Genomic DNA, 8,795 nt, shown 5'->3' with positions numbered 1-8,795 from the left:
CATTCAATACCATGCAGTTCAATGCGATGCGATGCAATGACATGCGATTCGATGCCATGCGAGGCGAGGCGAGGCGAGGCGATGCATCATCTAACATAACGTGATTCCCTGGAAAACGACTCTGTTGTTGAGTGAACAACAAAGTTAAGATATAACAAGATGTAAGTAATTCGAGAAGTCTGAGTACTGTAGGTACTATTGCAAATTCATTGCTTAATATATGTGAATGTGTACGAAATCCATCCATCGCTTTTACCGAGTATACAAATACTCACTCATTGTTGGTGTTTAGGGAGGTAAATGAAGTATTGCAAAGCTAATTACGAAACTAGCTTTCACAATGACATTTGGTGGTTGGTCGCTTTGCAAATTATAGTAGATTCTATATCAATTTTATTCGTTATTTTACGTGAATGAATGAATGAATGAATGAATGAATGAATGAATGAATGAATGAATGAATGAATGTGTGCCTGCATACATTGCCTAAATAAAATATGTAAATATACGGACGGTGGTGGCGTTTAGAGAGGTGAATGAATCATTTGAAATCTAATTAGGAAACTAGCATTAAAATGGAGAGAGGTGAGAGTGCAGGTGTGCTTGAACTTGGGTGGGTTCTGGGTTTCGTTGACGTATATATTACAGGTGAATATGTGCATCGAATGCTCGATTGAAGTATATAAATACACATTGTTAGTGTGTATTGAGGTAAATGATGGACTGTAAAGCTAATCAAGACACTAGAATTCACTTTGAGGCTAGTGGCTGGCCGGCTGGCAAGCGTGGAAGTGGCAAACGATCGTTGAGTTGCCGTGTAAGACCACACCAAAGCAACACCTCCCTCCATCTCAAGTCGAATTTCGTCTTTATTACGCATTGGTACATTGCAGCAATGGTAAATTAAATAGATAAACGTCTGATCTTGATGTGTGTGTGAATATAATTTCGCTGTCAAAGCCGACTAAGGAATTCCGAGTGATATACACACCACTCCACACTCACAAGGGAGAGTGAGTAAGTAATTTCGTAAAAAAAGAGAAGAGCATGCCAACAATGGGTAACTATTATAGTTAGGTTCTCGATCATAGTAAACCCGTTGATTTAGAGTTTATTTGCACAATGACCACGTCATATTAGATGCCATTTAAATACCAAATCCAGTTCTCCACTAAACGCAAACACAAGCCTAACACTATTCAACCCATCTCTACCAGCCTTTTCATAACCAACCACTAAGCTACCTAAACCAGTTTCCACACTTATATAAATAGACAAAAACTTCACCCTATATAACCTATCTCAGAAAACAAACAAAATCAATTAATATTGCACTAACTGGCAACCCCCCATTCATAAAATCAACTTCTTTCCTTCCAGACCGACCGACCATCGTATTTGCTGCTCGCACATAATCTTTAATCTAAAGTTATTAAATGATATTACTCACCTCACTCTCCTTCTTTCTCCTCCTTCCTTCCTTCCTTCCTTCCTTCCTTCCTTCCTTCCTTCCTTCCTTCCTTCCTTCCTTCCTTCCTTCCTTCCCTCTAACTCGTTCCAGTTGTTCAGCTTCGACCCATCAAACCCGGACTCGACTGACGACTCACTTCTGCTGCTCGTTCCAAGGTTTTTTCCTCATACGATGCTGGCTGGTGTGAAGTAATTACTGCAAATCAAATTAACACGATTCATTAATGTACATAACCAATTAACATCATCGTCTCCTACTTGATTTTGACTAGTTGATAGGGTTGTTTTTGGTCTCCCCGAAGGGAGTGGACCGATCCCAGAGGTACTGCAATACCGGGCCGATCCGCGGCAAAGGTGGAGCAAGCTCCTAGCACTTCGCCATGTTGCAAAAAATCAGTTTAATATCAAGGATCCCACATGGGGATCGTATCAGATATAAAGCTGATAAGAACAGATACTACACTTTGATCTAAGCCGATAGGCCGAGAAGCGATAGGAGTCATGGTTGCTCTGCAACACCAGGCAACAATTGCGGCTGGAAACCACGTAGCGAGTTTCAATTGCAAAAGGGCATGTGATTATCGTTGGGTAATATTCGAATTCAAGCATACATATAAACGCCATGCAGTAAAGGCTTTAACTATTTCTTACCTGATCAATGAATTTATATATATATGCAAATTCATGATATTACATGGTTTCGTTCATGAGTAGTGAATATGTAACTGGCGGCAAAGTGGTAAACAGACTCGCGTGGCGTTTCACGAATTCGCTCCTGGCCAGGGAGTATAGCGCTTAACTCTAATATATAAACCTTCATTTGTCATGTGTCTTAAGGTAGCTACAGCTTTTGAAAAGTACAATAACGAATTAAAAGTGCAAGGGGCCTGTTATCGCCAACGCTCGTCAACAAATATAAATAGGAGACGTTCTCTCTCTCTGATACCATAACAGAAAACGAACAGCACTATTACGCGCCAACTATTACATTTTTGTATATATATCACGACTTTTTCACATCTAACACTTTGCTTGATACATCGTTTTCATAAACCGGAGACGAGGCGAAGTGAGGCAGGGCTGGGTGACGAGAAGCGAGAGGCGAGAGGCGAGAGGCGAGAGGCGAGAGGCTAGAGGCTAGAGGCTAGAGGCTAGAGACGAGAGACGAGAGACGAGAGACGAGAGACGAGAGACGAGAGACTAGAGACTAGAGACTAGAGACGAGAGACGTGACGCCATGCCATGCCATGCCATGCCATGCCATGCCATGCCATGCCATGCCATGCCATTCAATGCCTTGTGATTCAATACCATGCAGTTCAATGCGATGCGATGCAATGACATGCGATTCGATGCCATGCGAGGCGAGGCGAGGCGAGGCGATGCATCATCTAACATAACGTGATTCCCTGGAAAACGACTCTGTTGTTGAGTGAACAACAAAGTTAAGATATAACAAGATGTAAGTAATTCGAGAAGTCTGAGTACTGTAGGTACTATTGCAAATTCATTGCTTAATATATGTGAATGTGTACGAAATCCATCCATCGCTTTTACCGAGTATACAAATACTCACTCATTGTTGGTGTTTAGGGAGGTAAATGAAGTATTGCAAAGCTAATTACGAAACTAGCTTTCACAATGACATTTGGTGGTTGGTCGCTTTGCAAATTATAGTAGATTCTATATCAATTTTATTCGTTATTTTACGTGAATGAATGAATGAATGAATGAATGAATGAATGAATGAATGAATGAATGAATGTGTGCCTGCATACATTGCCTAAATAAAATATGTAAATATACGGACGGTGGTGGCGTTTAGAGAGGTGAATGAATCATTTGAAATCTAATTAGGAAACTAGCATTAAAATGGAGAGAGGTGAGAGTGCAGGTGTGCTTGAACTTGGGTGGGTTCTGGGTTTCGTTGACGTATATATTACAGGTGAATATGTGCATCGAATGCTCGATTGAAGTATATAAATACACATTGTTAGTGTGTATTGAGGTAAATGATGGACTGTAAAGCTAATCAAGACACTAGAATTCACTTTGAGGCTAGTGGCTGGCCGGCTGGCAAGCGTGGAAGTGGCAAACGATCGTTGAGTTGCCGTGTAAGACCACACCAAAGCAACACCTCCCTCCATCTCAAGTCGAATTTCGTCTTTATTACGCATTGGTACATTGCAGCAATGGTAAATTAAATAGATAAACGTCTGATCTTGATGTGTGTGTGAATATAATTTCGCTGTCAAAGCCGACTAAGGAATTCCGAGTGATATACACACCACTCCACACTCACAAGGGAGAGTGAGTAAGTAATTTCGTAAAAAAAGAGAAGAGCATGCCAACAATGGGTAACTATTATAGTTAGGTTCTCGATCATAGTAAACCCGTTGATTTAGAGTTTATTTGCACAATGACCACGTCATATTAGATGCCATTTAAATACCAAATCCAGTTCTCCACTAAACGCAAACACAAGCCTAACACTATTCAACCCATCTCTACCAGCCTTTTCATAACCAACCACTAAGCTACCTAAACCAGTTTCCACACTTATATAAATAGACAAAAACTTCACCCTATATAACCTATCTCAGAAAACAAACAAAATCAATTAATATTGCACTAACTGGCAACCCCCCATTCATAAAATCAACTTCTTTCCTTCCAGACCGACCGACCATCGTATTTGCTGCTCGCACATAATCTTTAATCTAAAGTTATTAAATGATATTACTCACCTCACTCTCCTTCTTTCTCCTCCTTCCTTCCTTCCTTCCTTCCTTCCTTCCTTCCTTCCTTCCTTCCTTCCTTCCTTCCTTCCTTCCTTCCTTCCTTCCCTCTAACTCGTTCCAGTTGTTCAGCTTCGACCCATCAAACCCGGACTCGACTGACGACTCACTTCTGCTGCTCGTTCCAAGGTTTTTTCCTCATACGATGCTGGCTGGTGTGAAGTAATTACTGCAAATCAAATTAACACGATTCATTAATGTACATAACCAATTAACATCATCGTCTCCTACTTGATTTTGACTAGTTGATAGGGTTGTTTTTGGTCTCCCCGAAGGGAGTGGACCGATCCCAGAGGTACTGCAATACCGGGCCGATCCGCGGCAAAGGTGGAGCAAGCTCCTAGCACTTCGCCATGTTGCAAAAAATCAGTTTAATATCAAGGATCCCACATGGGGATCGTATCAGATATAAAGCTGATAAGAACAGATACTACACTTTGATCTAAGCCGATAGGCCGAGAAGCGATAGGAGTCATGGTTGCTCTGCAACACCAGGCAACAATTGCGGCTGGAAACCACGTAGCGAGTTTCAATTGCAAAAGGGCATGTGATTATCGTTGGGTAATATTCGAATTCAAGCATACATATAAACGCCATGCAGTAAAGGCTTTAACTATTTCTTACCTGATCAATGAATTTATATATATATGCAAATTCATGATATTACATGGTTTCGTTCATGAGTAGTGAATATGTAACTGGCGGCAAAGTGGTAAACAGACTCGCGTGGCGTTTCACGAATTCGCTCCTGGCCAGGGAGTATAGCGCTTAACTCTAATATATAAACCTTCATTTGTCATGTGTCTTAAGGTAGCTACAGCTTTTGAAAAGTACAATAACGAATTAAAAGTGCAAGGGGCCTGTTATCGCCAACGCTCGTCAACAAATATAAATAGGAGACGTTCTCTCTCTCTGATACCATAACAGAAAACGAACAGCACTATTACGCGCCAACTATTACATTTTTGTATATATATCACGACTTTTTCACATCTAACACTTTGCTTGATACATCGTTTTCATAAACCGGAGACGAGGCGAAGTGAGGCAGGGCTGGGTGACGAGAAGCGAGAGGCGAGAGGCGAGAGGCGAGAGGCGAGAGGCTAGAGGCTAGAGGCTAGAGGCTAGAGACGAGAGACGAGAGACGAGAGACGAGAGACGAGAGACGAGAGACTAGAGACTAGAGACTAGAGACGAGAGACGTGACGCCATGCCATGCCATGCCATGCCATGCCATGCCATGCCATGCCATGCCATGCCATTCAATGCCTTGTGATTCAATACCATGCAGTTCAATGCGATGCGATGCAATGACATGCGATTCGATGCCATGCGAGGCGAGGCGAGGCGAGGCGATGCATCATCTAACATAACGTGATTCCCTGGAAAACGACTCTGTTGTTGAGTGAACAACAAAGTTAAGATATAACAAGATGTAAGTAATTCGAGAAGTCTGAGTACTGTAGGTACTATTGCAAATTCATTGCTTAATATATGTGAATGTGTACGAAATCCATCCATCGCTTTTACCGAGTATACAAATACTCACTCATTGTTGGTGTTTAGGGAGGTAAATGAAGTATTGCAAAGCTAATTACGAAACTAGCTTTCACAATGACATTTGGTGGTTGGTCGCTTTGCAAATTATAGTAGATTCTATATCAATTTTATTCGTTATTTTACGTGAATGAATGAATGAATGAATGAATGAATGAATGAATGAATGAATGAATGAATGTGTGCCTGCATACATTGCCTAAATAAAATATGTAAATATACGGACGGTGGTGGCGTTTAGAGAGGTGAATGAATCATTTGAAATCTAATTAGGAAACTAGCATTAAAATGGAGAGAGGTGAGAGTGCAGGTGTGCTTGAACTTGGGTGGGTTCTGGGTTTCGTTGACGTATATATTACAGGTGAATATGTGCATCGAATGCTCGATTGAAGTATATAAATACACATTGTTAGTGTGTATTGAGGTAAATGATGGACTGTAAAGCTAATCAAGACACTAGAATTCACTTTGAGGCTAGTGGCTGGCCGGCTGGCAAGCGTGGAAGTGGCAAACGATCGTTGAGTTGCCGTGTAAGACCACACCAAAGCAACACCTCCCTCCATCTCAAGTCGAATTTCGTCTTTATTACGCATTGGTACATTGCAGCAATGGTAAATTAAATAGATAAACGTCTGATCTTGATGTGTGTGTGAATATAATTTCGCTGTCAAAGCCGACTAAGGAATTCCGAGTGATATACACACCACTCCACACTCACAAGGGAGAGTGAGTAAGTAATTTCGTAAAAAAAGAGAAGAGCATGCCAACAATGGGTAACTATTATAGTTAGGTTCTCGATCATAGTAAACCCGTTGATTTAGAGTTTATTTGCACAATGACCACGTCATATTAGATGCCATTTAAATACCAAATCCAGTTCTCCACTAAACGCAAACACAAGCCTAACACTATTCAACCCATCTCTACCAGCCTTTTCATAACCAACCACTAAGCTACCTAAACCAGTTTCCACACTTATATAAATAGACAAAAACTTCACCCTATATAACCTATCTCAGAAAACAAACAAAATCAATTAATATTGCACTAACTGGCAACCCCCCATTCATAAAATCAACTTCTTTCCTTCCAGACCGACCGACCATCGTATTTGCTGCTCGCACATAATCTTTAATCTAAAGTTATTAAATGATATTACTCACCTCACTCTCCTTCTTTCTCCTCCTTCCTTCCTTCCTTCCTTCCTTCCTTCCTTCCTTCCTTCCTTCCTTCCTTCCTTCCTTCCTTCCTTCCTTCCCTCTAACTCGTTCCAGTTGTTCAGCTTCGACCCATCAAACCCGGACTCGACTGACGACTCACTTCTGCTGCTCGTTCCAAGGTTTTTTCCTCATACGATGCTGGCTGGTGTGAAGTAATTACTGCAAATCAAATTAACACGATTCATTAATGTACATAACCAATTAACATCATCGTCTCCTACTTGATTTTGACTAGTTGATAGGGTTGTTTTTGGTCTCCCCGAAGGGAGTGGACCGATCCCAGAGGTACTGCAATACCGGGCCGATCCGCGGCAAAGGTGGAGCAAGCTCCTAGCACTTCGCCATGTTGCAAAAAATCAGTTTAATATCAAGGATCCCACATGGGGATCGTATCAGATATAAAGCTGATAAGAACAGATACTACACTTTGATCTAAGCCGATAGGCCGAGAAGCGATAGGAGGCATGGTTGCTCTGCAACACCAGGCAACAATTGCGGCTGGAAACCACGTAGCGAGTTTCAATTGCAAAAGGGCATGTGATTATCGTTGGGTAATATTCGAATTCAAGCATACATATAAACGCCATGCAGTAAAGGCTTTAACTATTTCTTACCTGATCAATGAATTTATATATATATGCAAATTCATGATATTACATGGTTTCGTTCATGAGTAGTGAATATGTAACTGGCGGCAAAGTGGTAAACAGACTCGCGTGGCGTTTCACGAATTCGCTCCTGGCCAGGGAGTATAGCGCTTAACTCTAATATATAAACCTTCATTTGTCATGTGTCTTAAGGTAGCTACAGCTTTTGAAAAGTACAATAACGAATTAAAAGTGCAAGGGCCTGTTATCGCCAACGCTCGTCAAAAAATATAAATAGGAGACGTTCTCTCTCTCTGATACCATAACAGAAAACGAACAGCACTATTACGCGCCAACTATTACATTTTTGTATATATATCACGACTTTTTCACATCTAACACTTTGCTTGATACATCGTTTTCATAAACCGGAGACGAGGCGAAGCGAGGCAGGGCTGGGTGACGAGAAGCGAGAGGCGAGAGGCGAGAGGCGAGAGGCGAGAGGCGAGAGGCTAGAGGCTAGAGGCTAGAGGCGAGAGGCGAGAGACGAGAGACGAGAGACGAGAGACGAGAGACGAGAGACTAGAGACGTGACGTGACGCGATGCCATGCCATGCCATGCCATGCCATGCCATGCCATGCCATGCCATGCCATTCAATGCCTTGTGATTCAATACCATGCAGTTCAATGCGATGCGATGCGATGCAATGACATGCGATTCGATGCCATGCGAGGCGAGGCGATGCATCATCTAACATAACGTGATTCCCTGGAAAACGACTCTGTTGTTGAGTGAACAACAAAGTTAAGATATAACAAGATGTAAGTAATTCGAGAAGTCTGAGTACTGTAGGTACTATTGCAAATTCATTGCTTAATATATGTGAATGTGTACGAAATCCATCCATCGCTTTTACCGAGTATACAAATACTCACTCATTGTTGGTGTTTAGGGAGGTAAATGAAGTATTGCAAAGCTAATTACGAAACTAGCTTTCACAATGACATTTGGTGGTTGGTCGCTTTGCAAATTATAGTAGATTCTATATCAATTTTATTCGTTATTTTACGTGAATGAATGAATGAATGAATGAATGTGTGCCTGCATACATTGCCTAAATAAAATATGTAAATATACGGACGGTGGTGGCGTTTAGAGAGG

General features: G+C 41.5%; 3 non-coding genes across 3 annotated transcripts; all 3 read right to left on the bottom strand.

The window, feature by feature from the left end:
• Positions 1-1,770: 1,770 nt before the first annotated feature.
• Positions 1,771-1,964, bottom strand: LOC138357260 (U2 spliceosomal RNA). The gene has a single exon (XR_011224858.1). It is a non-coding gene; the product is annotated as a U2 spliceosomal RNA (small nuclear RNA).
• Positions 1,965-4,541: 2,577 nt separating this feature from the next.
• LOC138357259 (U2 spliceosomal RNA) lies at positions 4,542-4,735 on the bottom strand. The gene has a single exon (XR_011224857.1). It is a non-coding gene; the product is annotated as a U2 spliceosomal RNA (small nuclear RNA).
• A 2,573-nt stretch (positions 4,736-7,308) lies between these two features.
• On the bottom strand, positions 7,309-7,502 carry LOC138357258 (U2 spliceosomal RNA). The gene has a single exon (XR_011224856.1). It is a non-coding gene; the product is annotated as a U2 spliceosomal RNA (small nuclear RNA).
• Between the last annotated feature and the right edge of the window lie 1,293 nt (positions 7,503-8,795).

Source organism: Procambarus clarkii, chromosome 76 (assembly GCF_040958095.1).
Source record: "Procambarus clarkii isolate CNS0578487 chromosome 76, FALCON_Pclarkii_2.0, whole genome shotgun sequence".
In the NCBI taxonomy this organism is placed as follows: Eukaryota; Metazoa; Arthropoda; class Malacostraca; order Decapoda; family Cambaridae; genus Procambarus; species Procambarus clarkii.
Note: the sequence above shows the minus strand (reverse complement) of the source record. Positions and strands in the feature narration are given on the sequence as shown.